Below are 13,862 nucleotides of genomic sequence, written 5' to 3'. Positions count from 1 at the left end.
AGAATGTGAAATGTCAGAATAATAGTAGAGAGAAGGATTTAATTCAGCTTTTATTTCTTTCATCACATTCCCAGTGGGTCAGATGTTTACATACACTCAATTAGTATTTGGTAGCATTGCCTTTAAATTGTTTAACTTGGGTTAAACATTTCGGGTTGCCTTCCACAAGCTTCCCACAATAAGTTGGGGGAATTTTGGCCCATTCCTCCTGACAGAGCTGGTGTAACTGAGTCAGGTTTGTAGGCCTCTTTGCTCGCACACGGTTTTTCAGTTCTGCCCACAAATGTTCTATAGGATTGAGGTCAGGGCTTTGTGATGGCCACTCCAATACCTTGACTTTGTTGTCCTTAAGCCATGTTGCCACAACTTTGGAAGTATGCTTGTGGTCATTGTCCATTTGGAAGAACCATTTGCGACCAACCTTCCTGACTGATGTCTTGAGTTGCTTCAATATACCCACATAATTTTCCTGCCTCATGATGCCATCTATTTTGTAAAGTGCACCAGTCCCTCCTGCAGCAAAGCATCTCCACAAAATGATGCTGCCACCCCAGTGCTTCATGGTTGGGATGGTGTTCTTCGGCTTGCAAGCATTCCCTTTTTTCCTCCAAACATAACGATGGCCATTATGGCCAAACAGTTCTATTTTTGTTTCATCAGACCAGAGGACATTTCTCCAAAACGTACGAACTTTGTCCCCATGTGCAGTTGCAAACCGTAGCCTGACTTTTTTATGGCGGTTTTGGAGCAGTGGCTTCTTCCTTGCTAAGCGGCCTTTCAGGTTATGTCGATATACGTACTTTTGTACCTGTTTCCTCCAGCATCTTCACAAGGTCCTTTACTGTTGTTCTAGGATTGATTTGCATTTTTTGCACCAAAGTACATTCATCTTTAGGAGACAGAACGCGTCTCCTTCCTGAACGGTATGACGGCTGCATGGTCTCATGGTGTTTATACTTGCGTACTAAATCAAATCAAATCAAATTTATTTATATAGCCCTTCGTACATCAGCTGATATCTCAAAGTGCTGTACAGAAACCCAGCCTAAAACCCCAAACAGCAAGCAATGCATGTGAAAGAAGCACGGTGGCTAGGAAAAACTCCCTAGGAAAAACTCCCTAGAAAGGCCAAAACCTAGGAAGAAACCTAGAGAGGAACCAGGCTATGAGGGGTGGCCAGTCCTCTTCTGGCTGTGCCGGGTGGATATTATAACAGAACATGGTCAAGATGTTAAAATGTTCATAAATGACCAGCATGGTCAAATAATAATAATCATAGTAGTTGTCGAGGGTGCAACAAGCACGTCCGGTGAACAGGTCAGGGTTCCATAGCCGCAGGCAGAACAGTTGAAACTGGAGCAGCAGCACGGCCAGGTGGACAGGGGACAGCAAGGAGTCATCATGCCAGGTAGTCCTGAGGCATGGTCCTAGGGCTCAGGTCCTCCGAGAGAAAGAAAGAGAGAAAGAGAGAATTAGAGAGAGCATAATTAAATTCACACAGGACACCGGATAAGACAAGAGAAATACTCCAGATGTAACAGACTGACCATAGCCCCCCCGACACATAAACTACTGCAGCATAAATACTGGAGGCTGAGACAGGAGGGATCAGAAGACACTGTGGCCCCATCCGATGATACCCCCCGGACAGGGCCAAACAGGCAGGATATAACCCCACCCACTTTGCCAAAGCACAGCCCCCACACCACTAGAGGGATGTCTCCAACCACCAACTTACCGTCCTAAGACAAGGCCGAGTATAGCCCACAAAGATCTCCGCCATGGCACAACCCAAGGGGGGGGGGGGGTGCCAACCCAGACAGGAAGACCACGTCAGTGACTCAACCCACTCAAGTGACGCACCCCTCCCATGGACGGCATGGAAGAACACCAGTAAGCCAGTGACTCAGCCCCTGTAATAGGGTTAGAGGCAGAGAATCCCAGTGGAGAGAGGGGAACCGGCAAGGCAGAGACAGCAAGGGCGGTTCGTTGCTCCAGCCTTTCCGTTCACCTTCACACTCCTGGGACAGACTATACTTAATCATAGGACCTACTGAAGAGATAAGTCTTCAGTAAAGACTTAAAGGTTGAGACTGAGTCTGCGTCTCTCACATGGGTAGGCAGACCATTCCATAGAAATGGAGCTCTATAGGAGAAAGCCCTACCTCCAGCCGTTTGCTTAGAAATTCTAGGGACAATTAGGAGGCCTGCGTCTTGTGACCGTAGCGTACGTGTAGGTATGTACGGCAGGACCAAATCGGAAAGATAGGTAGGAGCAAGCCCATGTAATGCTTTGTAGGTTAGCAGTAAAACCTTGAAATCAGCCCTTGCCTTAACAGGAAGCCAGTGTAGAGAGGCTAGCACTGGAGTAATATAATACAATTTTTGGGTTCTAGTCAGGATTCTAGCAGCTGTATTTAGCACTAACTGAAGTTTGTTTAGTGCTTTATCCGGGTAGCCGGAAAGTAGAGCATTGCAGTAGTCCAGCCTAGAAGTAACAAAAGCATGGATACATTTTTCTGCATCATTTTTGGACAGAAAGTTTCTGATTTTTGCAATGTTACGTAGATGGAAAAACGCTGTCCTTGAAACAGTCTTGATATGTTCTTCAAAAGAGAGATCAGGGTCCAGAGTAACGCCGAGGTCCTTCACAGTTTTATTTGAGACGACTGTACAACCATCCAGATTAATTGTCAGATTCAACAGAAGATCTCTTTGTTTCTTGGGACCTAGAACAAGAATCTCTGTTTTGTCCAAGTTTAAAAGTAGAAAGTTTGCAGCCATCCAGTTCTTTATATCTGAAACACAGGCTTCTAGCGAGGGCAATTTTGGGGCTTCACCATGTTTCATTGAAATGTACAGCTGTGTGTCGTCCTCATAGCAGTGAAATTTAACATTATGTTTTCGAATGACATCCCCAAAAGGTAAAATATATAGTGAAAATAATAGTGGTCCTAAAACAGAACCTTGAGGAACACCGAAATTTACAATTGATTTGTCAGAGGACAAACAATTCACAGAGACAAACTGATATCTTTCCGACAGATAAGATCTAAACCAGGCCAGAACTTGTCCATGTAGACCAATTTGGGTTTCCAATCTCCCCAAAAGAACGTGGTGATCGATGGTATCAAAAGCGGCACTAAGATCTAGGAGCACGAGGACAGATGCAGAGCCTCGGTCTGACATCATTAACCTCTTGGGGCTAGGTGGGACGCTAGCGTGCCACCCGTGGTGCACTCCATCAACAGCAGGTGCATTTCAAGAGCGGCAAATTTGAATCCAAATAAATGTCAAAATTCAAATTTTTCAAAAATACAACTATGTTACACCATTTGAAAGATAAACATCTCCTTAATCTAACCACGTTTTACGATTTCAAAAAGGTTTTACGGCGAAAGCATAAATTTAGAGTATGTTAGGACAGTACATTTACAAGAGTTGTGTGTAATGTTTTGTCAAGTCAAAGACAGGGTCACCAAAACCATAAAACCAGCTAAAATGATGCACTAACCTTTTACAATCTCCATCAGATGACACTCCTAGGACATTATGTTAGACAATGCATGCATTTTTAGTTCTATCAAGTTCATATTTATATCCAAAAACAGCGTTTTACTATGGCATTGATGTTGAGGAAATCGTTTCCCTCCAATAACCGGCAGTCAAGTCAGCGTCAGAAATTAAATAATTAAAATTAGAAAACATTGGTAAAATATTATATTGTCATTTAAAGAATTATAGATTTACATCTCTTGAACGCAATCAACTTGCCAGATTTAAAAATAACCTTACTGGGAAATCACACTTTGCAATAATCTGAGCACTGCGCCCAGAAAAATACGCGTTGCGATACAGACTAGACGTCATGTTGGGGAGATCTAAAATCGAAAATACTATGTAAATAATCCATTACCTTTGATTCTCTTCATCAGATGTCACTTCCAGGTATCACAGGTCCATAACGAATGTAGTTTTGTTCAAAAAAGCTCATCATTTATGTCCAAAAATCTCCGTCTCGTTAGCACATGATGTAAGCCAGCCGGACTTCTCGTCATGAACGAGGGGAAAAAATATATTTCCGTTCGTTCAAACATGTCAAACGTTGTATAGCATAAATCATTAGGGCCTTTTTAACCAGAACATGAATAATATTCAAGGTGGACGAATGCATACTCTTTTATAACGTATTGGAACGAGGGTACCCAAGATGAACTCGCGCGCAAGGTGTCTAATGGGCCATCATCGTTCCATGGCTCTTGTTCGGTCAGATCTCCCTCCAGAAGACTCAAAACACTTTGTAAAGGCTGGTGACATCTAGTGGAAGCAATAGGAAGTGCCAAAATATTCCTAAACCCCTGTGTTTTTCAATGGGATAGGTTTAAAGTCAATACAACACATCAGGTATCCACTTCCTGTCAGAAAATGTCTCAGGGTTTTGCCTGCCAAATGAGTTCTGTTATACTCACAGACACCATTCAAACAGTTTTGGAAACTTTAGAGTGTTTTCTATCCATATATAATAAGTATATGCATATTCTAGTTACTGGGTAGGATTAGTAACCAGATTAAATCGGGTACATTTTTTTTATCCAGACGTGCAAATGCTGCCCCCTAGACCCAACAGGTTAAAAGGTCATTTAGGGATCTAACATTAAGTAACCCAATTTTGAGATGTGAGGTATCACAATCTCTTTCAATAATGGCAGGAATGGAGGAGGTTATACTAGTGAGATTGCTAAAGCGAACACCGCCATCTTTAATTTTGCCCAACCTAGATCGAGGCACAGACACGGTCTCAATGGGGAAAGCTGAGCTGACTACGCTGACTGTGCTAGTGGCAGACTCCACTAAACTAGGAGGCTGGCTAACAGCCTGCTGCCTGGCCTGCACCCTATTTCATTGTGGAGCTAGAGGAGTTAGAGCCCTGTCTATGTTCGTAGATAAGATGAGAGCACCCCTCCAGCTAGGATGGAGTCCGTCACTCCTCAACAGGCCAGGCTTGGTCCTGTTTGTGGCTGAGTCCCAGAAAGAGGGCCAATTATCTACAAATTCTATCTTTTGGGAGGGGCAGAACACAGTTTTCAACCAGCGATTGAGTTGTGAGACTCTGCTGTAGACCTCATCACTCCCCCTAACTGGGAGGGGGCCAGAGACAATTAATCGATGCCGACACATCTTTCTAGCTGATTTACACGCTGAAGCTATGTTGCGCTTGGTGACCTCTGACTGTTTCATCCTAACATCGTTGGTGCCGACGTGGATAACAATATCTCTATACTCTCTACACTCGCCAGTTTTAGCTTTAGCCAGCACCGTCTTTAGATTAGCCTTAACGTCGGTAGCCCTGCCCTCTGGTAAACAGTGTATGATCGCTGGATGATTCGTTTTAAGTCTAATACTGCGGGTAATGGAGTCGCCAATGACTAGGGTTTTCAATTTGTCAGAGCTAATGGTGGGAGCCTTCGGCGTCTCAGACCCCACAACGGGAGGAGTAGAGACCAGAGAAGTTTCGGCCTCCAACTCCGACTCGCTTAATGGGGAGAACCGGTTGAAAGTTTCTGTCGGCTGAATAAGCGACACCGGTTGAGCATTCCTACAGCGTTTCCCTCCAGAAGCCATGAGAATGTTATCCGGCTGCGGGGACCGTGCGAGGGGGTTATACTAACGTTACTATCTGTACTTACTGGTGGCACAGACGCTGTTTCATCCTTTCCTACACTGAAATTACCCTTGCCTAACGATTGCGTCTGAAGCTGGGCTTGCAGCACAGCTATCCTTGCCGTAAGGCGATCGTTCTCCTGTATATTATAAGTACAACGACTGCAATTAGAAGGCATCATGTTAATGTTACTTAGATTCGGCTGTTTGAAGTCCTGACGAACCATGTCCTGATAAAACCTCCGGGGTGAAAAAGTTTAATGAAAAAAGTTGAGTGAGGGAAAAAGTAAAAATATACGGTAATGAAAAAGTAAAAACCGTGAGGTAGTCAGGTAGCAAAGTAAGATCGGCAACAAAACGCACAGCAGCACGTAAACAAGTCTGTAAGTTGTGACCGGAAAACCTATTGTTTGTACAGATGAACGTGGTACCTTCAGGCGTTTGGAAATTGCTCCCAAGGATGAACCAGACTTGTGGAGGCCTACAATCTTTTTTTTAGGTCTTGGCTGATTTCTTTTAGATTTTTCGATAATGTCTAGCAAAGAGGCACTAAGTTTGAAGGTAGGACTTGAAATACATCCACAGGTACACCTCCAATTGACTCAAATTATGTCAATTCAAAGTATTAAATCCAAGATGGCGTGGCTGTCACGTCTTTGTCCTGTCGTGTCCCTTGTATATATCTTTTTACATCTTTTTCTTCGCATATCTTTTAAAAATATTTTCCTAAACAACTTCTAAATACTCTCCTGCAACCCGCCTCACCCAATGTGGCGTGGATCTGTTTTTATTTCTAAAGTATTTCTATTTACTTCGGCTCTGGAATCCCTCAACTGAAGCTAGCTAGCTAACTACCTACCAGCTATCAGTCAGCAAACCATTGCTAGCGGTCATCAGCTAACCTTTTGCTCGGAAAGTTCTCGCCAGTTCGAACAACGTGACTCAAACCAGAGCATAACGGAACTATTATTATTTTTATTTTTTTCCCCCCATATCCCCGGATTCCTACCGCAAACTCTGAACATTTTCATCAGGATCTTTGCAACTAGCTAACCGCAATCCCGGGTGACTACTCCTGGTTAGCGCTTCCATCCCGGAGCAAGCACTAATTAGCCTGAAGCTAGCCCGGCCAGGGCTCCTGAGCTACCACCGAAGCCCACTCCTGGGCTACAATATCCGGACCCATTCTACTGCCGGTACGGGGCATGGAAACCCGCCGATCCTCTATGACTGGAATACCGACATAATCTGCCCGAGGATTCCAACAGGCTCCTCAGGCGCGACGTCCCTTGAAGGCCCATTCTGCTAACCCGCGGCCTTCTAGCTACCTAGAGCTACTTGGAACCCTACTAATTCCACGACTGGTCTATCGACGTCACCGCACGAAGAGGCAAAAACAGACTTACCCCCATCGTGACATCCCCCAAAGGCTAACTTGCTTGCCCCGGTCTGCTAACTGCTAGCTTGCCTGCCCCGGTCTGCTAACTGCTAGCCCCGGTCTGTCAACTGCTTGCTTGCTAACCTGGTCTGCTAACTGCTAGCTTGCCAGCCCCGGTCTGCTAACTGCTAGCTTGTTAACATCGGCCTGCTAACTGTCTGAATCGCCGTGTCCCCAGTCAGCCCAACCACTCACTGGACCCATATGTTCACTTGGCTACGCATGCCTCTCTCTAATATCAATATGCCTTGTCCATTACTGTCCTGGTTAGTGATTACTGTCTTATTTCACTGTAGAGCCTCTAGCCCTGCTTAATATGCCTTAACCAACCTTGTTGTTCCACCTCCTACATATGCGATGACATCACCTAGTTTAAACGTCTCTAGAGACTATATCTCTCATCATTACTCAATGCCTAGGTTTACCTCCAATGTACTCACATCCTCCTTACCTTTGTCTGTACACTATGCCTTGAATCTATGCTATCGTGCCCAGAAACCTGCTCCTTTTACTCTCTGTTCCGAACGTGCTAGACGGCCAGTTCGTATAGCCTTTAGCCGTACCCTTATCCTACTTCTCCTCTGTTCCTCTGGTGATGTGGAGGTTAATCTAGGGCCTGCAGTGCCTAGCTCCACTCCCACTCCCCAGGTGCTCTCATTTGTTGACTTCAGTAACCGTAAAAGCCTTGGTTTCATGCATGTTAACATTAGAAGCCTCCTCCCTAAGTTTGTTTTACTCACTGCTTTAGCACACTCTGCCAACCCGAATGTCTTAGCCGTGTCTGAATCCCGGCTTAGGAAAACCACCAAAAACCTTGAAATCTCCATCGCTAACTATAACATTTTCCGCCAAGATAGAACTGCCAAAGGGGGCGGTGTTGCAATCTACTGCAAAGATAGCCTGCAGAGTTCTGTATTACTATCCAAGTCTGTACCCAAACAATTCGAGCTTCTACTTCTAAAAATTCACCTTTCCAGAAACAAGTCTCTCACTGTTGCTGCTTGCTATAGACCTCCCTCTGCCCCCAGCTTTGCCCTCGATACCATATGTGAATTGATTCCCCCCATCTCTTCTGAGCTCATGCTTAACACCCCGGCCATCCTGCAATCTAAGCTTGATGCCCTCAATCTCACACAAATTATCAATGAACCTACCAGGTACAACCCCAAATCCGTTAACACGGGCACCCTCGTAGATGTCATCCTAACTAAATCGCCCTCCAAATACACCTCTGCTTTTTTCAATGAAGATCTCAGCGATCACTGCCTCATTGCCTGCATCCGTAATTGGTCTGCGACCAAACGACCACTCCTCATCACTGTCAAACGCTCCCTAAAACACTTCGGCGAGCAGGCCTTTCTAAACGACCTGGCCTGGGTATCCTGGAATGACATTGACCTCATCCCGTCAGTAGATGATGCCTGGCTATTCTTTAAAAGTGCCTTCCTCACCATCTTAAATAAGCATGCCCCACTCAAAAAATGTAGAACCAGGAACAGATATAGTCCTTGGTTCACTCCAGACCTGTCTGCCCTTGACAGTACAAAAACATCCTGTGGCGTTCTGCATTAGCATCGAATAGCCCCCGTGATATGCAACTTTTCAGGGAAGTTAGGAACAAATATACACAGGCAGTTAGAAAAGCTAAGGCTAGCTTTTTCAAACAGAAATGTACATCCTGTAGTACTAACTCAAAAAAGTTCTGGGACACTGTAAAGTCCATGGAGAATAAGAGCACCTCCTCCCAGCTGCCCACTGCTCTGAGGCTAAGAAACACTGTTACCACCGATAAATCCACTATAATTGAGAATTTCAAGAAGCATTTCTCCCCTGCTGGCCATGGTTTCCACCTGGCTACCCCTACCCCGGTCAACTGCCCGGCACCCTCCACAGCAACCCGCCAACGCCCCCACCATTTCTCCTTCAACCAAATCCAGATAGCTGATGTTCTGAAAGAGCTGCAAAATCTGGACCCATACAAATCAGCCGGGCTAGACAATCTGGACCCTCTCTTTCTAAAATTATCTGCCGACATTGTTGCAACCCCTATTACTAGCCTGTTCAACCTCTCTTTCGTATCGTCTGAGATTCCCAAAGATTGGAAAGCTGCCGCGGCCATCCCCCTCCTCATTAAAATGCAAATCAATTTATAACATTTTTGACATGCGTTTTTCTGGATTTTTTGTTGTTATTCTGTCTCTCACTGTTCAAATAAACTTACCATTAAAATTGTAGACTGATCATTTCTTTGTCAGTGGGCAAACGTACAAAATCAGCAAGGGATCAAATACTTTTTCCCCTCACTGTATCTTCCTCACTAGCTTTAAGCACCAGCTGTCAGAGCAGCTCACAGATCACTGCACCTGTACATAGCCCATCTGTAAACAGCCCATCTATCTACCTACCTCATCCCCATACTGTATTTATTTATATATCTTGCTCTTTTGCACCCCAGTATCTCTACTTGCACATTCATCTTCTGCACATCTACCATTCCAGTGTTTAATTGCTATATTGTAATTACTTCGCCATCATGGCCTATTTATTGCCTTAACTTACCTCATTTGCACTCACTGTATATAGACTTTTTGTTTTCTTTTGTTCTACTGTATTATTGACTGTATGTTTTGTTTATTCCATGTGTAACTCTGTGTTGTTGTATGTGTCGAATTGCTATGTTTTATCTTGGCCAGGTCGCAGTTGCAAATGAGAACTTGTTCTCAACTAGCCTACCTGGTTAAATAAAGGTAAAATAAAATAAAAAATGTGCCTATCAGAAGCTTTTAAAGCCATGACATCATTTTCAGGAATTTTCCAAGCTGTTTAAAAGCAGTCAACTTAGTGTATGTAAACTTCTGACCCACTAGAATTGTGATACAATGAATTATAAGTGAAATAATCTGTCTGTAAACAATTGTTGGGAAAATTAGTTGTCGTGCACACAGTAGATGTCCTAACCACCTTACCAAAACTATAGTTTGTTAACAAGAAATTTGTGGAGTGGTTGAAAAACGAGTTTTAATGACTCCAACCTAATGTGTATGTAAACTTCCGACTTCAACTATTTATTTTATATATATATATATATATATATATATATATATATATATAGTATGATTCATTTCAGTGTGTAAAGTGGGCCGAGGAACACTGCAAACAGACTATTTTTCCAGGAATGGATCACAATAAAAATGTCATAGGCTGTACCTGTTGTGTGGCTGTTTGGGGTGTGATGTAGGACTACATGTTAAAATACCAACAACGTCAGTCATAGTGAAGATAACAATGGATTTTCATTAGTTCAGTGTTATATATGGGGTGCAGGGAGTAAGTTCAATTCATTATAAGAGATGAGTCCTGTAACCACTTTTACCTCAGCACATTGTTTGCTAACATTTGCTTACACTTTCATGTCAGCAAAAATATGTCACTTTAGAAGATTGTCATGTCTTTCATGGTAATTGAATTGCTCTCCATATGACCCCATGGTGCCTGTACAAGGTGTGAAACTTGTGAGGAAATGTAACACCCCAGTACTCATCAGGTAGACACTTCTAGAGGTTAAGGGGGGCTGGTTAACACACATCGCAGATATTGGCTGTGTGTTGATCCTGGAGGGAGGCAGTGTGTATGTGTGTGTGTGTGTGTGTGTGTGTGTGTGTGTGTGTGTGTGTGCGTGTGCGTGTGTGTGTGTGATTAAAAATGTGTGTATCTGCGAGTGTGTGTGTGTTGGCAAGATGAAGTTGGTGAGAGTGCTGATGTAAAACGGCGGTGGCTGAGGCGAATGAGAAATGTAATCAGCCTAGTTCACTAGCCATGGCCTGGTTAGGGTCTCCACTATATTGGTTCACCACTCTGAATTGATTTGCCCTATTCCGGACCCAAAGTTGTGATGATTGATATATCATCTTTGCATAGCCCATTGATGTGCTTAACATAATTTTGTGATGAATCGTCTGATTCCGCATGCCATTCTATGACCCTATTCACATTAGCAGACAGCATGTATCACTGGTGAGTTATAATGTGGCAGACGACATTTACCTGGAAAGAGGTTGTCGTCATTTTAACCTTCTCATTTGATCTCCACTGACACATTTAAGTTCTCATTTTTGTCAGGGAATTCATTATGGTTTCAAGGGGAGCTGCCCTGGCTGCTAGCGTGCTGTGCTAACGTGCTAGTTGTTTGAAGGGCTAAGTGTATCAGTTAGAATCAGGTAATCGTCTGGGTCAAGTATTCAAGCTAAATTAAATAATTCCATTCATGGAATAATTTACTGAGTTAATCTACAGTTATTATGAATTTAGAGGGAAATTATGTTGTCTGAAGACAATTTTTCTAATAACTGAACCTAATCCTCTAATTGCTACTCTCTCATGTAAGTTGGTACATTATGGAATAAAAGCCTTTATGATATCGGTCACTTGCCTTGTGCCAGAAACCTTCCAGATCTTTTTGCCCACTGTAGAATGCCCTGCTGCCAAATGTGAGGCAAGCTATAAAACCACATACTAATCTAAAAAACGGTAATAAAAGGTTAGAGATAGTCTAAATAAAGTCTTTTTTGGGGCCGGTATGTGGGCTCTGAATGTGTGTATCCAAACAGAAACAAATGTCTTGGTGTTGTTTTACCTCAGATTAGTACATCAATTGGAAGGCATTCGATCCAGAACCTTGACATGTCCCTGGCTTGGTGTTCAGTTATCAAAGCAACGTCCCTGAGAATGTCTGTGTCTCTTCAATATATTCTTTGTTATTCCAGCAGCACGTCCTCTCACACCTATTCATCTCTCTTCCTGTCTGAACCTCACACATTTTACACTACCTTTACTTTGGTTCCATCTCTCTGCTCTCTGTCTTTCTTTTCTCTCCTTGCTGATTTCAACAATATTGTGTAATAAAAGTACAGTAGTTCACAGTCGCAATAGTTTCTCAGACATTCCTGAGACTTGATGGGTCTGTGTTCAAATAGTATGTTTTCTTTCATATACCTTTTAGCATTTGAATAAAAGATCACAGAAATGTCCCATATGTACAAAAAAGCTTATTTCTCTCAAATTTGTGCACAAATTTGTTGACATCCTTGTTAGTGAGCAGTGTATCCTTTGTCAAGATAATCCACCCACCTGACAGGTGTGTCATATCAAGAAGCTTAAACAGCATGATCATTATACAGATGGCGCCAACAGAGAGTGTCACCTCGCTTCTAGTCCTTAGGAAACATTGCAGTATTTCGTTTTTTTATGTATTATTTCAAACATTGTTAGCCCAGAAAATCTTAAGTGTTATTACATACAGCCGGGAAGAACTATTGGATATCAGAGCGACGTCAACTCACCAGCACTACGACCAGGAATATGACTTTCCCGAAGCGGATCCTTTATTCGAACCAGAGGCTGACCCAAAATAATGTCGCCACAAAAGAGGTAGACGGAGCGGGCTTCTGGTCAGACTTCAGAGGCATGCACACCACCCACCGCTTCCGAGTATATTACTCGCTAATGTCCTGTCTCTAGATAACAAGGTAAACGAAATTAGGGCAAGGATTGTAACATACTCTTTGTCACGGAAACACGGCTCTCTGGGGATATGCTGTTGGAGTTGGTACAGCCACCGGAATTCTTTGTGCGTCGTGCCGACAGAAATAAACATCTCTCCTGGAAGAAGAAGGGCGGGGGTGTATGTTTCATGATTAACGACTCATGGTGTAATTGTAACAGCATACAGGAACGCAAGTCCTTTTGTTCACCTGACCTAGAATTCCTCACAATCAGATGCCGACCGTATTATCTACCAAGAGAATTCTCGTCGGTTATTGTCACAGCCGTGTATATCCCCCCTCAAGCCGATACCAAGACGGCCCTCAAGGAACTTCACTGGACTCTATGCAAACTGGAAACCATATATCTTGAGGCTGCATTTATTGTAGCTGGGAATTTTAACAAAGCTAATTTGAGAACAAGGCTACCTAAATTCTATCAGCATATTGATTGTAGTACCCGGGCTGGCAAAACACTGGATCACTGCTACTCTAACTTCCGCAATGCGTACAAGGCCCTCCCCTGCCCTCCTTTCGGCAAATCTGACCACGACTCCATTTTGCTTCTCCCCTCGTATAGGCAGGAACTCAAACAGGATGTACCCGTGACAAAGACTATTCAACGCTGGTCTGACCAATCGGAATTCACACTTCAAGGTTGTTTTGACTGGGACATGTTCCTGGTAGCCTCAGGTTAATATAGATTTACACGCTGATTCGGTGAGTGAGTTTATAAGGAAGTGCATAGGAGATGTTGTTCCTACTGTGACTATTAAAACCTACCCTAACCAGAAACCGTGGATAGAGGATATCTTTCGCGCAAAACTGAAGGCACGAACCACCGCATTTAACCATGGAAAGGTGACCAGGAATATGGCTGAATACAAACAGTATAGTTATTCCCTCCGCAAGGCAATCAAACAATCGAAATGTCAGTATAGAGACAAAGTGGAGTCGCAATTCAACGGCTCAGACACGAGACGTATGTGCCAGGGTTTACAGGCAATCACGGACTACAAAACAAAACACCCACTACACTTGCCCGCTTTGAGGATAATACAGTGCCACCGACGCAGCCCGCTACCAAGGACTGTGGGCTCTCCTCCTCCATGGCCGACATGAGTAAAACATTTAAACGTGTTAAGCAAGGCTGCTGGCCCAGACGCATGTGCAGACCAGCTGGCTGGTGTGTTTACGGACATATTCAATCTCTCCCTATCCCA

At 43.6% G+C, this 13,862-nt stretch overlaps 1 protein-coding gene across 12 annotated transcripts in view; it reads left to right on the top strand.

Moving 5' to 3' along the window:
- ptprt (protein tyrosine phosphatase receptor type T) overlaps positions 1–13,862 on the top strand; it is a 501,813-nt gene that overhangs the window by 186,984 nt on the left and 300,967 nt on the right. The window lies entirely within an intron of this gene.

Source organism: Salmo salar, chromosome ssa12, assembly GCF_905237065.1.
Source record: "Salmo salar chromosome ssa12, Ssal_v3.1, whole genome shotgun sequence".
Lineage (NCBI taxonomy): Eukaryota > Metazoa > Chordata > Actinopteri > Salmoniformes > Salmonidae > Salmo > Salmo salar.
The sequence above is the reverse complement of the archived record's forward strand: the minus strand, read 5'-3'. Positions and strand labels throughout refer to the sequence as shown.